Source organism: Pan paniscus, chromosome 17 (assembly GCF_029289425.2).
Source record: "Pan paniscus chromosome 17, NHGRI_mPanPan1-v2.0_pri, whole genome shotgun sequence".
Lineage (NCBI taxonomy): Eukaryota > Metazoa > Chordata > Mammalia > Primates > Hominidae > Pan > Pan paniscus.
The window spans coordinates 41,145,697-41,166,942 of record NC_073266.2 but is presented as its reverse complement, the minus strand read 5'-3'; the positions used below and the strand labels follow the sequence as shown (position 1 = coordinate 41,166,942).

Here is a 21,246-nt window from a genome sequence, read left to right as displayed (position 1 = left end):
CACATGCAGTCTACGAGGAACCCTTTCCTTCTTGTGGTTTTGGCAGTCAGTACTTGAGATTATTCTTTAACTCACTCTTGTTAGCTAAGAGAAATAGGTATATTAACCGCCTCACTGGTAAAGAAAGAACACAGCTTCCACTTGAATTGCAATTCAATTGCCCAGGGAATAAGTCCATCCCAAATTTGGGAAAACTTTCTGAGCTTTAAAATATCCATCTGGATGGCCAGGTCCTGCTCCTGCTGGCCGTCCAGATCCCACAGCTCTGCCTTGTATCTCCATGACCCTGTAAATTTCTGGCTTCTTCTTTTCTCGGCATTCTACTCAGGCTGGAAAGACCTTTCCATAAACCAAACCCAGGACTGGTTGCTCCTTGAAACTCCTGGTGCACAGGCACAAAGGCCTAAGGATGGCCACGTGGGGCTATCTTTTTATTGTAGTTCGGTCAGAATCTCAGTTTCTGTTCATGGAGTTCTAAAAGGAAATCTTTGCTTTTTTTCTGCTCCATTCCAGGGAATCAATTTGGAAAGTTCTGTCCATCTGCCTTTTGTCCTACAACTGAGGAACTGAGGATAGTTAGAGGCACACTCCGTTAGAGTGGAGTTTGTGTCTATCATGGTAAGTTAGCTGTGGTTGCAGTGACCATGCATGCCAAAACCTCAGTGGCTTCAAATAATGTTTGCATCTCACCCATGCCCCATGCGTACTGAAGGTGGGCTCCGCTCCATGCTCTTCTCACCCAAGGACACAAACTGATGGAGGCTGTATTGTCCGGAACATCCCTGAGGCAGAGGGAAGGAACTGTGGTGCATGGGGAACCAAAGCAGGCCCCATGGTCCCGTTTTCTGTTAAAGACACAGGACATTCAGAATACCCTGAGCCTGGAAGGAGACCTGGAAATCCTGGTGAGCCAGGAGTACAGACAATGATGTTTAGGCGACCCCACTGCATACCAGTTTGGCCCCACTGTCCTGGCTAAGTTGGAAATCAGTGGTGGTAGAAGTTGAGACGGCAGAGATGTTGCATCACTTTTTCTCCACTCACGTGTCCCACGCTGGCCATGGAGGATCACCGTGGCTGAGAAAACACAGAGTGAATCCCTGATGCAGGGAAAATGTCACTGCAGCACTCTGAAACTTCAGTGTACATTAGAAGCAACCAGAAAGCATGTTAAAATGCAGATTCCCAGGCTATAATTCTGGAAATTCTAATTCAGTAGAAATTCAGAGAGCTCAAATTCGGTAGATCAGCAGGAAGTACTGATGATCAGTACTCATGACCTTGACTCATGATCAGGTAGCCCTGGTCATGACAGACTAGTAGAGATGACCAACCATTCCAGTCTGCCTGGGACTGTCCTGGTTTTAGCACTAAAAATCCTGCATCTCCAAAACCCCTCAATCTCAGGCAAACTGGGATAACTGGTCAACCTATGAAAAGGGCCCAATAAACTCCGATTTATCTTCTAAAGACAAATGGAAAAGCTCCTTCTTTGTGAAACCTTCCTGAAATGGTTTGGCTATGTCATCACCCAGATCTCATCTTGAATTATAGCCCGCATAATTCCCACTTTGTATGGCAGGGACCTGGTGGAAGATAATTGAATCACGGAGGGAGTTTCTCCCGTACTGTTCTCATGGTAGTGAGTAAGTCTCACAAGACCTGATGGTTTTATAAGGGAAAACCCCTTTTGCTTGGTTCTCATTCTCTCTTCTCTGCTGCCATGTAAGACATGCTTTTCGCCTTCTGCCATGATTGTGAGGTCTCCCTAGCCATGTGGAACTGTGAGTCCATTAAACCTCTTTTTCTTTATAAATTACCCAGTCTCAGGTATGTCTTTATCAGCAGCATGAAAACGGACTAATACACTTCCTAAAATATTCCAAGCAAAGATAATGCCTCCCTCCATGGTAGTTACACTTATCAGGGATACCCTAATCTTTGTGCATGCATTTGACTCTCCAAGAAGCATGTGAAACCCCAGAAGCCAAAGCTGCCCACTGAACTAGAAACCCAGGCCTCCTCTGCTTGGCTCCCTGGGCTGCTGATTAGTCCCAAACCTGGAGCTCTATCTGCTGGGATTCTTCAGCTTGAGGAAATGCAGGTCAAGAGAGGATACGTGGGCAGGTGATTGCAGTAGCAAGTAAAAGTCAAAAACAGTGGCACCTGCCAGAAGGATTAGTCAAGCAGAATTATTAAATTAATAGTAAGAAGGACAAGAAAGAGGAGAACTAGCACTTGTTGAGGATTTAGTTTGTGCCAGGTACTAATGCTTACATGTTTTGTGGCCTTTACAACACCCCTAGTATGTCAGTACTATTATTATCTCTAATTTATAGATACAGAAGCTGCAGTTTGGAGAAGACACATGGCATGTTTACAGTTACCCAATGAGTAGGTAACAAAGCAAGGATGTAAACCTACATCTGTAGGATTCCGAAGCCTGTGCTCTTAAGCAATTAGCTTCCCTGGTATCTCAAACAGCTACAGGGTGAGATAGAGCCAATGCGAGGGAGTTTGATGCTGAAAACCTGCGCACCCTGCAGGTCCCTTCTTCAAGGAGCCTTTCCTCCCTGGGTGGTTCCGCGAGGGATTGCTGCACAGACTGATTTTGCAGCACCCATGTGAACATACCCAAGAAAGCCAATTTCTGTTTACTGATCAAACAGAAGGAATGGAAAGAGTTAGCTGGGTGTGAGAAGTTTTACCCCAATCTTTGGGTCTGTGTGTCCCTAACATACCATGTTCATTCCCACCCTCAAAGTCACTTGCGAGGCTTTGCCCCCTCCTCCTCCTGGATCTCATCTTTCTGCACCAAAGCTCTTGCCTCTTCCCTGCTGCCCATCCTACTACTAGCCCCAGCCTTTGCCTCAGCTCCTGTCTTCCCTCTGAGCCCTTCTAGCCCCTGGCTGCTCAGAATGTGGCCCACAGACCAGCAACCTTGACCTCACCAAGGGGCATCTTAGAAATGCAGGATCTACCGGCACAGCCACACCTTGTGAATCAGAATCATCATTTTAATAAATGATCCAGATGCACATTAAGGTTTGGGAAGCACTGGTTCAGCCCATAATACACACCCTTGTTCCATCAGAATCACATTGCCAGGGCTGCCCTTTCTCCTAAGGAAAGCTGATCTCATGTGACTCTGAAGTCAATGTCTTACCTCTCCTAAAGCCATTAGCCTTTTATTTTATTTTTTATAATTTCAACTTTTACTTTAGATCCAGGAAGTGCATGTGTAGGTTTGTTACATGGGTATATTGCGTGATGCTGAGGTCTAGGGTACAACAGATCCCATCATCCAGGTAGTGAGCATAGTACCCAGTAGTTTCTCAACCCTTTTCCCCTCCCTCCCTCCTCTAGTAGTCCCCAGTGTCTGTTGTTGCCATCTTTAAAGACATTAGCCTTTTAAAAGCTTTATCCTCAGCTAAAGGAATTCCAGGCTCATGGGCAACCTACTCTTACCTCCTGAAATTACACCATGCCAACAGCTGCCAGACCATCTCCCTGGAAAGGGGCCCTGTTTTCCTGCCTGTGAAGTGTATGTCTTCTTCATGCCATGACTGCACACCAGTTTGTGGGGCAAAGTAAGTGTCTTCAGGTAGATAGTACAAAGTACAGTATATTTGTGCAGGTCTATCTGCCATAAGATAATACACTGAGCAAAGAATTTCACTGTAGAGCACACTTTAGTCCCCAGCTGTCCTCCAAAGAAGCAATAAATCTTAACAAGAAGAGAAAAAATGACTAGGAAGAAGTACAATGTGGGTGGGAGGGGTGTTTTAAAAGAATGCCTCAAGACATTATATGTCATGTTCTAGATGCTTAGGATGAATCCCTGTATATTTAGAATCCCACTCTTAGCTAGCAACACACATATTATTATCCCACTGTCACTGGAAACATTTAAGAGCAAAAGAAAAAATTCTCTGGGAATGAAGTAGTACAATAGCTCATAAGGTCTTATAATTAAAGGATATATTTGCTCAAGGGGAAAACAACCAAATCAATTTTAAAAGGCAACAGCTGAGTAAAAGCAGGTTCTTTGTCCATTAGGGGTTGTAAAAGGAAAATTATAACCTGGCACCGTCTTCAGACAGCCTTTGATGTTCAGTCATTCTGCTTGCTGTTGAGCTTCTCTGTAACAATCCACTTAGAAAAAACCCAAGAAATAAGCCTTGGTATGCTCATAAAGTTTCAGAGTCTTCCGCAGAATTGCACTATACTTCTCAACATGACTCAGAAATATTTAACAATGTAAAACAAGAAATACTTCTGTATGAATATACAAATTTTTCAGGCTTAGAATAATCATAAAGGTAAAATATGCCCGGACAGCGTATTCTAAGTAAGAAAAAATGTATCACTGAAATGAAAACAGCAATTATATTTCACTGTTTCATCAATATATTGCTTGTATTCATCTACATCCCATTTTGTTTAAGAAAAAAAGAGTGAAGCCTGGGCGCGGTGGTTCATGCCTGTAATCCCAGCACTTTGGGAGGCCGAGGCAGGTGGATCACCTGAGGTTAGGAGTTCAAGACCAGCCTGGCCAACATGGTGAAACTCCATCTCTACAAAAATACAAAAATTAGCTGGGCGTGATGGTGGGTGCCTGTAATCCCGGCTACTCAGGAGGCTGAATCAGGAGAATCGCTTGAGCCCGGGAGGCAGAGGTTGCAGTGAGCCAAGATTGCACATTGCACTCCAGCCTGGATGACAGAGCGAGACTCCGTCTCAAAAAAAAAAAAAAAAGAAAGAAAGAAAAAGAAAGAAAAAGAAAAAAAGACTGGGGAGGAGACTGAGGGCAGTGTATAAGGATGGAAAGAAAATGGCAATGTGAAATCACCAAAAATCAAAAACAAAAAAAAAGGAGTAAAAGCAAAATTACAGATAGGGATGAAATGTTGGAACCTGTAATGAGGTTTGCACACAAAATAATGCAGGCCATGAAGCTCTGTCCACCTGCATGGTGGAGCCATACATTTGCCCCTATGCTTCTAGTAGCCAGCAAAAAGAGGGAAACATAATCCCAGGGTCCATACATTTTTGTTTTATTTTGTTTTTTAATGTCCTAAAGAAGCACAACTATTCCGGGACTAAAGGGATTGTCCAAATGGATCTTTGCAGGGGAACACAGTGGGCAGTGATGAACAACATCATGACAGCATCCTGCGAGAGGGACAGCAATTATGACCAAACACCCACACGGGCCATGAGCATTCCAGCTAAGCCCAGCACAGACAGGACGGGAGCGTCACGTACATTGCCATCACACAGCGCCTAAGGCTGGCTCTGGTGTCAGACTTGGGGGAGCAAATCCCGGGTCTATCCCATACAACCCTGTGAGGCTATGAAACATCTCTGGGCTTCCCATTTCCCCTTCTAGAACGTGGGGACCCACCTCATAAGCTTGTGGTGAGGATTAAATGAGTTAATAATGGTAAAGTGCTTAGGTCAATTTCTAGCATGTGAATTATGTTAACAGTAAATTTATGTTATATCTGCCATATATATATATAATCATTTTTAAATTCTAAATGATTACCTTTTGAAGCAGATGTTGAAGAGTTTTCGAAGACTTACAAGATTATCTACCACAAAAAAGCAACATACTTTCTCCCTACCATCTATTTTTGAAATATTTAAATTAATACAATTAATACTCTAAATGACCAAAGATCCAACCTTTTCATTATGTCTTCAGTGTGTTCCAAGTTATAAAAGACAAATATTTTTACTATCTGTTGCATATGTATGGCTTTGGTATGTATATTAGGGACATATGAGAATAGGGCAGACATAAGTAAGGAAGTCTCTGTATCTTCATTCATTCACACACGAAGTATACATTTGCTGGATTATTTCTACATACCAGACATTCTCCTAGGTGTTGGGGATACAGAAAGGGACAGAATATTATTCTGTACTCCAGTCATAATTCAGTTGAGATCTCTCTGTCTCTCTCTCTCTCTACACACACAAACACACACACACACACACACACACACACAATACATCATATGCACTTTTTAAAAACTTCAGTATGGTCACCCCTCAATACTTTCCTTCATTCTTTTTTTTTTTTTTTTTTGAGACGGAGTCTTGCTCTGTTGCCCAGGCTGGAGTACAGTGGTACGATCTCCGCTCACTGCAACCTCTGCCTCCTGGGTTCAAGCGATTACCCCGTCTCAGCCTCCTGAGTAGCTGAGACTATAGGTGCACACCACCACACCTAGCTAATTTTTGTATTTTTAGTAGAGACAGAGTTTCACCATGTTGGCCAGGCTGGTCTTGAACTCCTGACTTCAGGTGACCCGCCTGCCTCGGCCTCCCAAAGTGCTGGGATTACAGGAGTGAGCCACTGCACCAGCCTTTTCCCTTCATTCTTTAAAAGATGACAACTGGAGAGCTTTGGCAAATTTCAGCCAGTAGAAAAGCAAGTCAGAAGGCTGCGTGTCACTCATAGTCCCAGGGATAGACACTTCCTTCCTACTAGAAGGAAGTGATTGAGGAGAGCTTAATAAAGCACCTACAGCATTGACAAAGGCGGTGGCAGCAGGAGGGAAGCCTTCTGGTAATGGGGAAGCATCTCAGAGCTAAGAAGATCTGAGGACCTCTCCTACCCTGGGCTGAAGGGGAAGGAGAGGGAACAGATGCTGGATCCCAGACAGAGCTGGAGCCTTACAGTGAGTTGCCTGCCAGGAGCCAAGATCCTCCTTAGGATGAAACAGCTGGGATACTGCAGCCTATGGGCCAACAGAGGCAGCTGGGGGACCAAATGCCCCATTGTCCTTGCCCTCCTACCCCCTGAGCACCTGGGATACCTCCCCCCAGCCTGTTGCTGCTGTCCAGGAAGGTCACCAGCCTGGGTCACTGGGCACAGAACAGGCGTAAGTGGACAGATAGGAGGGAGACTATCTGGGTCCCAAGAGGGCTTGGGCTGTTTAAAGTTTCAAATAATGAACAAATGTATCTTGAACTACATCACCAAATCTGAGCCAGAGGAGAGACTTGAGGTAGCAGAGAAGAGGAGGCCTTTTCAGGATGTATCTGAATAGCTCTGAAGCTCTGAAGAAAAGGTTCAGTAGGCCAGGCACCAGTGGCTCACAGCTGTAGTGCCAGCACTTTGGGAGGCCGAGGCAGGAGGATCACTTGAAGCCAGGAGTCCAAGACCAGCCTGAACAACATAGTGAGACCCTATCTCTACAAAAATAAAATAAAAATCAATAGTGGGGTGTGGTGGCACGTGCCTGTGCTCCTAGCTACTGGGGTGGTTGAAGCAGGAGGATCACTTGAGCTCTGGAGTTCGAAGCTCCAGTGAGCTATGATCACGCCACTACATTCCAGCCTGGGCGACAGAGCAAGGTCCTATCTCAAAAATAAAACAGAAAGAAAAGAAAAGTTACAATACATGGCCTAGAGCAGCACTACTCAAAGTGTGGTCCATGGACCAGTGCTGGTCCAGGAACTGTTTGTTACTCATTCACAATAAAACAAGGGGCCAGGGGAGGTGGCTCATGCCCATAATCCAGCACCTTGGGAGGCCGAGGCAGGCAGATCACCTGAGGTCAGAAGTTTGAGACCAGCCTGGCCAACATGGCAAAACCCCATCTCTAGTAAAAATACAAAAATTAGCCAGGTGTGGTGGCATGTGCCTGTAGTCCCAGCTACTGGGGAGGCTGAGGCAGGAAAATGGCTTGAACCCAGGAAGCAGAGGTTGCAGTGAGCTGAGATCATGCCACCGCCCTCCAGCCTGGGAGACAGAGTGAGACTCCATCTCAAAAATCAATCAATCAATCAATCAATCAATCAAACAAGGACAGAAATTGAGAGTCAGCATTTAGAAAGCCTTAAAACAATTTAAAAGAGTAAGCTGATATCTGTTAAATCTGATTTTTAAATGAGGCTTATATTTTGTATGTCTTTAGGTTTTATTTCCAACTTTTCTGGACTTTGGCCTAGGCAAAGAATTCATTAAGACCTCATAAGCACAAGCAACAAAAACAATAATATATAAATGGGACCTAATTAAACTAAAAAGCTTCTGCACAGCAAAATAAATAATCAACAGAGTGAATAACCTGCAGAATGGGAGAAAATATCTGCAAACTCTGCATCTGACGGGACTAATATCCAGAATCTACAAGGAACTAAATTCAACAACAACAAATAAATAGCCTTATTAAAAAGTGGGCAATGGGCCGGGCACGGTAGCTCACTCCTACAATCTTAGCACCTTCAGAGGCCGAGGCAGGCAGATCACTTGAGGCCGGGAGCTCGAGACCAGCCTTGCCAACATGGTGAAACCCCGTCTGTACTAAAAATACAAAAATTAGCCAGGTGCAGTGGCGGACACCTGTAATCCCCGCTACTGGAGAGGCTGAGACACGGGAATCGCTTGAACCTGAGAGGCAGAGGTTGTAGTGAGCCGAGATCATGTCACTGCACTCCAGCTGGGCAACAGAGCGAAATCCTGTCTCAAAAAAATAAAAAATAAATAAAAATAAATAAACAGGGGCTTGTGTGAACACTATAGCCACCTGCCCTCAGAAGCAAGTAGGGGCAGCCCAAGCCAGGTGTCAGGCCCACCTGCTCTAAATACCAGGCACCTTCAGGCCCAGCCCTGCCCAGCGCCTGAGCCAAAAGACACCCAATCCTGGCAGTGCGGGTGCAATGCCTTCCCCGTGAACACAGGGATTTACAAAACAGCCGTCCACACAGTCTTCCTGCCCTCGCCTCACTCCACAGCAAGGAGGCTGGACTCTGCTCTCATGTGCTTTATCTCACCTGGGCCAGGCTCTGGCTGGGCGCTCTTGCCCTCATGAGAGCTGTGCCAGCTGCTCTGCCCACCTGGGACCCTGTGCTGGAGACACCACCTGGATTTCAGCTGCCTGGGCCCACCTGGATGGCAATTTAAACTGATTCCAAAGAGGGGAGGGGTGCTGCATCTCCCGGCTCTGGGCTTCCTTGCCCTACTCACCCTCCCCATCTCTTTGGGAGCTCCCAGGATACTTGGTGCAGGAGGTGGCTCAAGGGATGGTGAGAGTCTGCCCAGCAAGGATGACTGTGAAGGGAGGGGAAAGAACTGAATGTTCCATGCTGGTTATGCTGGTTACTCTGTGATGCTGAGGAGTGATAAAGGTAAACATACAATTTTATCACTCAAAGTGCTTAAAACCTATGGAACAGAGTATGTCATGCATGGTGCGCTGAATCTGGAATTCCTAAGCCATAGAATGTTTGCATTTGTGGTTTAAGAATTAAAGAGAGAAGTGCAACAGCTCAGAAGTTTGCTCTCAAATGAGAGAGACACAGGCACATAAAGCACCCTTATCTGGAGGCTACAAGACCAAAGGGAACCTTGTGAGGAAGAGCAGCAGAAGCTGCCAGGTGGAGGAGACAAAACCTGGCCCCTCTGGTCTAGAGTGAGCTGCGCAAGTCCTGGGGAGGCAGGATGGTCACATTGTCTGTGCCCTGAGGCTGCCTGGGGGACCCAGTACAACTGTACTAGACAGGCAAAGAGCTTGGTCTTGCTGGAGCCCCCCTTATGGGGAGCCCCAGACCTCCTTAGCTCACTCCCCACCCACCTCCACTCCCCTCTCTGCACACACACCCCCAGTGACTCAGCAGGCCACCACTCTGCCAAGGACACAGCATGGCACCCTCCTCAAGGCTGGCAGTCACCACCAGAAAAGAATGGTGGGTTAGGCCGGGCGCGGTGGCTCATGCCTGTAATCCCAACACTTTGGGAAGCCGAGGCAGGTGGATTGCCTGAGGTCAGGAGTTCAAGACCAGCCTGACCAACACGGTGGAACCCCGTCTCTACTAAAAATACAAAAAATTAGCTGGGCGTGGTGGCCCATACCTATAATCCTAGCTACTCAGGAGGCTTTGGCAGGAGAATCACTGGAACCTGGGAGGCGGAGGCTGCAGTGAACCGAGATCGTGCCACTGCACTCTAGCCTGGGTGACAAAGCAAGACTCTGTCTCAAAAAAAAAAAAAAAGAATGGTGAGTTATACTGTTATACTTAGAAAAGGTGGTTTGGTTTGGTTCTTGTTTTTTCCTAAAGTAAGGAAATGCGATGGGAGTAAAAAGTGAAAAAGAGAGAGAGGAGAATCACAGAAACAGGAATAGAGAAAAAAGAAGCATCAGGAAGGAAAGCGTGAAGGAAGACCATTTGGTGGTGCAGGAAGGCTGCAGGGTCACAGATATGAGAAGGAGCAAGGGCTCTGTGGGGGCTGGGCAGGTGCCCTGAGGACAGCAGGCAGAGAAGAGGTGCCAGGCACAGTGACTCCCCTGAGACGCCACATTTAACTCAAGCTTCCGTGAACTGTCATGAAGAATTCATGAAATTCAGTTTTTCCTTATATATGCTTGCCATTAATAGTAATAGGAAAATGGCCATGATTTAAAGCCCAAATGTGCTTGAAATTGCAAAAGTTCCACAAGGGAAGAAGCATATAAAATAGTTTTCAAGATTAGCTAAGGAATGAAATATGCTCTTTTTTAAAAAATCAATTTCCATTTACTGAGTATTTTTCTGATTCTGTTGGCATTGAAAGAGCTCTAGCAAACCAGCCTCATTCTGAGACAAAACAGTCAGAAGCTCATATCAGGGGGACGGGGTGGCAGGGGGTGAGATAGGGCATGGAGGGCATCAGGAAATAGTTCATACTGGGGAGACAGAGGACATCAGGAAAACTCCAAGGAAGCTTTTTCATTGATAACTCAGATCCTACCAGAAATCATTGTTCCTTTTATCCTCTTTCTATAGAACCGTTTTATTTTCTCCAAAGAGAAAATGGCTTTATTGATTTTCTAATTCTAAAAGTAATACATGCTCATTGTAGAAAATAAAGATGTATATGTACATACCATTGACTACTACTCAGCCATAAAAAGGAATGAATTAATAGCATTCGTAGCAACCTGGATGGGACTGGAGACTATTATTCTAAGTGAAGTAACTTAGGAATGGAAAACCAAATATCGTATGTTCTCATTCATATGTGAGAGCTAAGTTATGAGGATGCAAAGGCATAAGAATGACACAATGGACTTTGGGGACTTGGGTTAAAGGGTGGGAGGGGGATGAAGGATAAAAGTCTACAAATTGGGTGCAGTGTATACTGCTTGGGTGACGGGTGCACCAAAATCTGACAGATCACCCCTAAAGAACTTACTAATGTAACCAAACACCACCTGTTCCCCAAAAACCTATAGAAATAAAAATTAAAAAAAAATACAGATAGTATAGGTAACATGGATTTAGTTCTTACAGCATGTAAGGCACTATTCTGAGAGCTTTTTCTGTATTATCTGATTAATTTCTCACAAGAACCCTCCTAGGTTGGTACTAGATTTATCCCTGGATTTCAGATGAAGATACTGACCCCGAGACATTCGTTAGACCATCCAGTTACACACAGCTAGGAAGCTGTGGAGCGAGATGTTTACCTAGGTAAAAACCCAGAGCCAGCAAGCTGACATACACTGTGAGATTTACAGAAGAAAGTAAAAATCACTGATCTCCCCATCCACCGAGAAGCACTCTTAGCATGTTCAAGTATCTCTTTCCAGACTTTGTTCTTTGCTTATATAGGCACATTTTTTTTTCCTACTAAATGTGATCATTCCATACAATCTAGCTAGTTTATATATAGTTTTGGTCTGTTTCTTCACCATACAGCACAGACACATGTTGTGTCGATAAAGACCATTCTATGGCATCATGTGGTGCCTATTAATCCACTAACTGAGTCAGTCCCCTTTTATTGGACATGAGATTGTTTCCCACTGGATGCTATTTTTATAATGCTTTGGTGAGTATCTTGCATCAGACATTAGAGCATTTATCTCATGAATTCCTTTGGATAAATTCAGAGTAGTAGTTTCATGTCAAAGATACAAATTTTTTTAATGCAAATATTCTGGGAAGTAACATCAGTACTGAGTTCCCAGAACTTTCGTGTGAATGTGTTTATGGATACTTCACTCCCCAGAAGACATAAGGCAGCCTAAGCTCATTAAAAGGGAGAGCGAGAGGATCAATGACAACTTCTCTAGGTAATAATAATAAAATTCCATATCATAGATGATATGTAAATGTAAAGCACTAGAGTGCTTTACAGTGGTCAAAGAACACTCACATACACTCACAGGAGTCCCTAGCCATAAGCAGAGTCCTCTCCACCTGCCAAACCTACCGGTAGATCCTGGATACCCTGACACCAGCCTGCCGCAGTTCCGTGCCTGGGTCTCTCTCCTGCCCTGACCACCCCTGCATAACCAAAGATTGGCACGGCAGCCTGGGCTCTTCCTTCCTGGACATCGCACCGCCAATGCCACAGCATGCCATCTTCCTTCTGTCTTCTTAACTGCATAGACAACCCTCAGAGAAATGGGATTAACCTTTTCTAAAAGGCACCAGGGGCATTGTACTGCTCATTTTTCTCTCATCAGCATGGGCCACATGAGCCATGGTCCTGGGCATTCTCAAGAAATGAACCTCGTCTGCATGTCTGCTGTCAAGTTATACAAGAAACCCATAACAGGTGGGCTGATTCAGCAGCCCCCAGGCTACCTGCTCTGGTTCCTCTCCCCAGCCCACAGACTGCCCTTTCCCATGTGATGCCAAACTCTGGTTTTCACCCTTCATGATGAGAAAGATCCCTCTGACGACTTTACAATGGCCTTAATCCTGGGAAGTGGCCAAATGCTGGTCATAATTGTGTGTTGACCCAAAGTTGCATCGTAAGACTCACCAAGGAGGTCACAATGACCTCCGTTTATCATTTTATCATCTTAACTTCTATCTGTATAGACTGAGAGAACATTCCAGAAGAAAGTGTTTTGTTTCCTAGTGTTGCTGTTCCCTAGTACAGTTTTTATCTTTGTTCCTATTTCTTGGATTTATGTTGACTGCCTACAGCCTACTGAGTGTTTTGGAAGGAAACATATTTAATTCATTTTCTGTTATGTCTGTTATATTTGTGGTGCTAGTTTTATGAAAACCAACAAATGTAAATGTTAGCTTAAAATAGAGCAGAGCTGTCCATGATGATAGCAAGACATATAATTCAGTGAAATAATAAGAAAACAACAGTATTGGAATTCACATTTCCATTTAATTCCATCTTAGTGAAGGACACAGTATATTCTGGGACTTTTAAGCCCCATGGATACAAAAAGAATATGTTCACACAGCCGCTGAGCTTAAGGAGCACACGGTGGATCAGCCTTTACAGCACAGCTTAGCAAGTGCCTCTGAGTAAACAGAAACAGCTCAGAGGGAAGCAGGCAGCCAGGAAGGGTTTCCAGCAGGCAATATTTGAGTTATCTCAGGAAGAAGATAGCCAGACCAGGCAAGGTGGGAAGGAATTCCAAGAACTGTGAATAGCACCAAAATAAGGCCCAGAACCAGGGAACATCATGGAATATCCAGGGAATTACAGTTAGGTCCCTACTGACATAGCATAGGTCTTGCAGGAGAAAGTGCCTTTTAAGATGAGGCTGGCAAAAAGTCTAAGGGCTAGACTGAAGGAGCGTATGTGACATGTTAAGAAACTTGGACCTTATTCCAAAAGTAATAGAAAACCACTAAAGGATACTAATCAGGGAGAACAACACACTGAGATCTTTGTTTTGTGCTGGTAGTAATGAGAAGATTGATTGATAGGTAGACCCTTGGAAGACTGCCAACCTGATTGTTTCTAATCTTTCTCACCTCACCACTATGGATTCTGTTCCTTTCAGGCTGATTCTAAAACAGGGTAAGCTGAGAGTAGATGCTGGGAAATCAGTTAGAAGACTGGTGGACTAATCATGGGGAGAGCTGCCATGGGTTCCACTACAATAGTGCAGTATCAAGGGGGAGGAGGAGCCAGACTCCAGAGATAATATGGCACAAGACATAATGAGTTTACTAAATGGTAAGTGGGGAGGGAGTGGGAAGTGGAGGGATATGGAAGAGACCGAGAGAGATATTGGGTAAACTGGCTCTTGGAAAGGAGCAGCCCTGATTTGTAACATTTGCTGATTTCCATAGTGTAAATGCTCCCACCATGGCCAATATCAAGCTACTGAGCTGATGTGCCACTTCTAGTCTTGCCCACACAAACCTCCCACACAGAATCTTCCATGTTCTTTCCTCATTCGGGCTGGTTAGAATAAAGATGACCCACGGGGCAACCTTGGGAACCCACGTGTTGAAAATGGCAGACCCAATTATGGAAGGAGTTTACGTCTTTGAACCACTGTTTGGAGGGGAACTGCTTAACCAGGATCAGCTGTGTTTGGACATGATGAGAAATATACCTTCATTGTATTTAGCCACAGTATTAATCAGCATTCTCCAGAGAAACAGAACCAATAGAATGTGTGTATATATACATATATACAGAGAAAGAGAGAGAGTTTTTTTTTTAATAGAGGCAGGGTCTTACTCTGTCACCCAGGCTGGAGTTCACTGGTGCTATCATAGCCCACTGCAGCCTCCAACTCCTGGGCTCAAGCAGTCCTCCCACCTTAGCCTCCTGAGTTGCTAGGACTACAAGTGTGTGCCACCATGCCTGGCTAATTATTTTATTTTTTTATAGAGAGGGGCTTTCACAGTGTTGCCCAGGCTGATCTTGAACTCCTGGCCCCAAGCAATCCTCCCACCTTGGCCTCCCAAAGTGCTGAGATTATAGACATGAGACACTGCACCCAGAATGAGTTTTTCATGTATTAAAAGAAAACACCTGATTTCCAGATTCTTCCTAATGTATAAATTACTTCAAAGCACCCCAAATTAACACTTTGAAGTTACTAAAGGACCATAAAGGATAATATTCTATCCCTAGTAGCCCAGAGGATTTTATTGGCACCTGTTTTTCTACCCACTAATGAATTGTTTGACTTCAAGGGCTGTGCCTCATGATGATGTTCATTAATAACACATTTATTGGCTCATGCCTGTAAACCCAGCACTTTGGGAGGCCGAGGCGGGTGGATCACGAGGTCAAGAAATCAAGATCATCCTGATCAACATGGTGAAACCCCATCACTACTAAAAATACAAAAAAATTAGCTGGGTGTGGTGGTCCGTGCCTGTAGTCCCAGCTACTCAAGAGGCTGAGGCAGGAGAATCACTTGAACCTGGGAGGCAGAGGTTGCAGTCAGCCGAGATTGCGCCACTGCACTCCAGCCTGGTGACAGAGTGAGACTCCATCTCAAAAAAAACAAAAACAAAAACAAAAAAACACCATTTATTAATAGCAAAATTGTTCTAAATATAATCTTCTGTATTTTCTAATTTTGTTATAGCTATAAAATACTCTTAAAATGTTGCAGAGAGACTCAAGTGTCATAAATGGAACGAACCGTAATTAATTACAGAGCTAAAACTCTTCCACCCTCACCCAGAGATTTGGTCTCACAGCAATATGTTTCCATTACTACTATACCCTGGGAAAGTTCAGGCTGATGCTGAGTCATCCTTGGTTCATTCTACATTAACTCAGCAAATATTTATTAAACAACTATTGTATGCTAAACACTGTGCAAGATGTTGGGAGCAAAACATCATGTAGTGAACGGAACACAGTGAACAAAACAAGACATAGTCCCTGGCCTCCTGAAGCTTATAGTCTACACAATTCCTCAGGAATCCAGAAAGACTGGGTCAAAACCAAGAGCCATCCACCTTCTGGATTGGGCTGTGTCCACCCGGGGAACCAGCTGAGTCACCCTCCTTAGTGACCTCATCAGCCAACCATCTGTAGAGCCAAGTTAATCTCCAAAGTCCTCAAGCCCCAAAAGTATCAGAAACTAGCCCAGGCTTCCCTCCACATCTGAGTCAGCTACAAAGAATGTTTTGGATTCACCCACCAAAGTCTCATAAAAGTTGAAGGGAATCAGAAAAAAAAAAAAAAAAAAAAAGATTCTAGAATGCAACTACATACTGAATTCACTCTCAGATGACTGGATCCTGTATTTGCATCTGGCTCCTGGGGAGTTCACTGTCTGTGATGAATTCATGAAAAATTAGAAAGGTAGAGTAATGGGGCATTTCTCCTGTGACCTATTAATATTTTTCCTTAAAATTTATAATGCAGTTTCCCCTATTACATTTAACCTTGGAGCTTTAGAAACAATTTCTGAATTTTCTATTTTTTGCATTTTAAATAACATTTTCATAGTATTTGCCTGTGTTAACACCTGCAGGGGGTTTCAGGGTCTCAATCTAGGCTTCCTTTCCTTATTTGTTTATTTATTTATTTAGAGATGGGGTCTCACTGAGTTGCCCAGGCTGGATTTAACTCCTGTGCTCAAGTGATCCTCGTGCCTCTGTCTCCTGAGTGGTTGGGGCTGCAGGTATGAACCACTATGTCCATCTGGACTCTCTTTCTTCTGTCTTAGTTTGGGCCCTCTCTAAAGCCCTGAGGCAAAGACTTGAGTAGAGGTAGTTTATTTAAGAGTTGACCTCAAGAAGCACAAACTGGGAAGAGAGGAACATAAGGGAGGGAGAAAAGCCAAAAATCAATGTGTTAATGAGTAGGCTGCCACCAGAGCAACCCAACCACGGCTCCATCCCACCAGGGACACTCTGAGGAATTATGTAGAAGGCACTTTAGAACTGGCCCATTGAAAGGCAGGGAAATGCGGTATTTTCCCACCAACTACCATCCCTCTTGGGATGAGGATTGCCCCTTGGGGCATTAAGTGCTGGGCTTGCAGGCTGCTCTAGACACAGCTTTTAGAAGCTTCTGTGGCTCTAGAAAGAGCCTTCAGGCAGGAAGCAAAGTCAGATGCAGGCCCTTGAGATGGGACAAGGGAACAGGTGTGGGAACTATCCATCCCAGCTGCCACTCAGAGGGGGACCAGGGAGCTGTGGACATCACAGCCTTTGCCTCTACGAGGCCCAAAGGACCATCTCAGCAGCTCTGCTCCTGCAGCCACATCTGCTGTCTCCAGGCCTCACTCCCCCGCAGCCCTGCAGAGCAGGGGCAACGTCACCTTCTCTCCTCACACCTCCGTCCTCTGAAGCCAACACTCAGTCCTTTTCAGGGCTTGATGTTGGGGGTGAGGGATTGTCTTTGTTTATTTTTACTACTAACAGGTTTAAATAACAAAATAATACTCTTGGAAACATTACACATTGCATACAAGCCTCAAAATTCTTCAGATAATTTTGTTGTTGTTCCCTGGAACACAATGAGTCAGGCTTGCTCTGCGGGGGCTGAAGTCATGGACCATAGGAACTCCCTCTACACCCACCTCCTCATGTTTTTCTCTATACCTCACCCTGGGGAGGGAGCTGGAGGGTGAACATAGGGAGCCCATAGAGCAGAACTCTGGAGTTTGGATTCTGGAGGAAGTCCAGAGTGTATATGTAGATCCCACCACTACACCTTCCGATCTCACGGGAGAGATCTCCAAAGCCCATGTCCTACCAGGAATCCAGGCAGAACAAAGCTTCCTAGATTCCAAAGATTCTCCTTTTAAAAACTGGACATCCACATGCTTTAAATGTAAAAATGAACTCATTATATCTGGCCAGATGATACAAAAGCTTCCTGAAAGACATCGTGTTCTCATTCTATAGCCTGAAACTACTGCATAATGTATAATTAAATGAACTTGAACAACCCCAGAAAGTATGATGCCTCTAGTGAATCACAGAACTGTCCTACATTTACCACGTTTTAAGGGGAAACTGTCCTTTAAGATCAAGTCTGTGGACCAGGCACGGTGACTCATGCCTGTAATCCCAGCATTTTGGGAGGCCGAGGTGGGTGGATCACCTGAGGTCAGGAGTTCGAGACCAGCCTGGCCAACATGGTGAAACCCTGTCTCTACTAAAAAAAAAAAAAAAAAAAAAAAAATTTAGCCAGGCATGGTGGTGGGCACCTGTAATCCCAGCTATTTGGGAGGCTGAGGTAAGGCAATCACTTGAACCTGGGAGACGGAGGTTGCAGTGAGCTGATATCACGCCACTGCACTCCAGCTTGGGTGACAGAGTGAGACTCTGTCTCAAAAAAAAAAAAAAAAAAAAAAAAGATCAAGTCCAGAAGGTAATGTTTTTATTTGTCAAACTTATTGGCCAAAAAAAAAAAACAATGAAAAACACCAACTAGTCTAAAAGAAAACAAGACCCTCACAACAGCATAAGCTGTCAAATTGACAACAGCACATCAAAATCAAATTTCAGTTCTTAGCAGGTGAAAAGAAGTGATTTTGTAGTAACAAATTTATGATCTGTATTTTATTTCTCAACCATGCCTCAAAATTCCCACTTCTCTCCCTCTAAGGTCTTAATGTTACTATTAATTATGAAATCTAACCTCTCAGTGACATTCTCATGGTTAATTCCAGCAAAAGGAAGAAAACACAGATCTTACCAATGGGGCAAAAAATAGGAATCTTACAAGATACAACATGCTTGTTAAAACATGTCATGCTCCAACACAGAAGAGGAAAGAAATGTCTTCAGTCTGACATAACTGATCGTGCTTTTCCTGCTCCTAGACTTTCTTAGAATATTTTCTACAGTATTATAGGTAGTGTTTTCTAGAGGCACAAATGTGATCAGTCTGTTCTTTTTAATGAGAGTTTATTAAAGTTCACTTTATTTTATTAAATAAAAAATACGACTGCTCTAAAGAAGTTTTAAATGAAGCAATTAACTCATTTAGAACTCATAATAATCTTATGAGGGATGCACAATTATCTCATTTTATAAATGAGGAAACTGAGGCAGGGAGCAGAAAAATATATTTGTTAAGGCCACACAGCAAGTGAGCAGAGCAATCAGGACAAACTGGCCAGGCTGACTCCAGAACCCACATTCTCAGCAGCCTCGCAGAGCAGAGCAGGTGGGTGGACACAGGCCTTATGAATATGCATGCCATGACTCATGTTTGTCAGCAACCAGCAAAGTACTGAACTGTTCCTATGTTGATGTTTTCTTAATTGTCTTAATTAGGGAATTTTTCAGTACATCAAAAGGAGGCTTTTAAAATAGGTTTAAAAAAAAAAGTTCTAAAGAAAAAAGAACAAGCCAGCAGACATGGGTAAGTTCAGTATGGGTCATTTTGAAGGATTAAAATTCCCTGTTAACTATAAAAACCCTCAGTTAAATAAGCGATATAGGCCAGTCACGGTGGCTCACGCCTGTAATCTTAGTACTTTGGGAGGCCTAGGTGGGCGGATTGCCTGAGCTCAGTAATTCAAGACCAGCCTGGGCAACATGGTGAAACCCTGTCTCTACTTAAAATACAAAAAGTTAGCCAGGCGTGGTGGCACATGCCTGTAGTCCCAGCTACTTGGGAGGCTGACGCACCAGAATCACTTGAGCGTGGGAGGCAGAGGTTGCAGTAAGCCGAGATTGCACCACTGCACTTCAGCCTGAGCAATAGAGTGAGACCCTGTCTAAAAAAAAAAAATTGATATGGTAGGTAATTCTTGGTTAGTATTGTCAGAAGCTACTGAATGAATGCTAGTGGTTAGGTATCAGAGGGATAAGACTAACTTATAGTTGAAAGGAGGCTTATAGAGTCTTTTGAACCATGAAGGCTCTCTGTGAATTCCTGCAGACACAAATTAATGGTGAAAATATTCTCAGGAGAGGTCTAATTTAGCACAACACATGGACTAAAGAGGTTGAAAGCCCTTCTGTCACAAAACTGCCCAATCAAAATGAAAAGAACACATTCATTCTAAGAAATCTCAGTATCATTCGATTTCTATGCTATGGGATGCATTTACCTTTTTCTTTCTTTCAAGTAGTATTTTTTATATGAACTGTACTATATGCTTAACTGTTCCCAGCAAAAAGAATAGTATAAACATTAATATTAGTATTAGCATTAGTTTTAGTATTAGTATCAACATAACAAACTCAGTTATGAAAATGTTCTAATAATAGCTACAGTCTTCTTCCTGTTTACGTTACCATCTGCACACAAGCACACAAGCATGTTGCTATCTCTATCATAAACAAAGAAATCTTCTCTTTACCTGGCTTTTCAATGATTCTCCTCCATTTCTTTTTGCCCCATTGAGCAGAACTCTTAAAATTGATTTCTGTATTAGGTGCTTCAATTCCTCTCACATTCTCTCTTAATTTCCCTACAGTTAACTTTTCAATGCTCTCTTATCAAAGTCACCAGTGATCTCCACACTGGCAAATCCAATGGTCATTTGCTGGTCAGTTATCAGTGTTTTGTTATTTGGCTTATCAATGGTATTTGACACAGTTATTTTCTCCCTCCTTTTTTTTTTCTTGAAACACTCTCTTTCCATGAATCCTTTTTTTTTTTAACAGTTTTATTGAGATACAATTCACATACCATACTGTTCACCCATCTAAAGTGTACATGCCAATGGTCTTTGGCATATTCACAGAGTTGTCCAACCATCATCATAATCAATTTTAGAACATTTTCATCACCCTCTCTCCAAAAACATACCTATTATTAGTCACGCCCCAATTTCCTCCAAAACCCCTAGCCCTAGACAACCACTAAGCTACTTTTCTCTCTATAGATTTGCCTATCAGGACATTCCATATAAATGGAATCATATAAGATAGTCTTTTATTTCTAGCTTCTTTCACTTTCCCTGATGTTTTCAAGACCTTAAAAAATCATGCCAAGTTAAAGAAGCCAGTCACAAAAAGACAAATACTATATGATTCCACTTATATGAGCTTCCTAGAGTTGTCAATTCACAGTAAGAGAAGTAGAATGTTGGCTGCGAGCGGCAGGAGAAAGGGGAATGGGGAGTTGCTGTTTAATGGGAACAGAGTTTCAGTTTTGCAAGATGAAAAGGGTTCTAGAGATGGATGACGGCGATGGTTGCACAATGATGCCAATGTACATAATGCCACTGAACCATATACTTAAAAATGGTTAGGATGACAAATTTTATGTTGTGTCTCTTTTACCACAATTAAAAATAATAATAAAAATATCTTTGCCAATGAAACTATTTACAGTTATTTTTTAATCTCATTTAATAGACAGGGATGGGCATCTATCTGCATGCTGCCAGGCACTGTTCTGGGCTTTGTTTTTGTTTTTGTTTTGAGATGGAGTCTCTCTCTTTTGCCCAGGCTGGAGTGCAGTGGCGCGATCTTGGCTCACTGCAACCTCCACCTCCCAGGTTCAAGCAATTCTCCTGCCTCAGCCTCCCAAGTAGCTGGGATTACAGGCATCCGCCACCACACCCGGCTAATTTTTGTATTTGTAGTAGA

At 43.6% G+C, this 21,246-nt stretch overlaps 1 protein-coding gene across 1 annotated transcript in view; it reads right to left on the bottom strand.

Moving 5' to 3' along the window:
- Positions 1–21,246, bottom strand: part of LAMA3 (laminin subunit alpha 3) — a 268,808-nt gene that overhangs the window by 222,587 nt on the left and 24,975 nt on the right. The window lies entirely within an intron of this gene.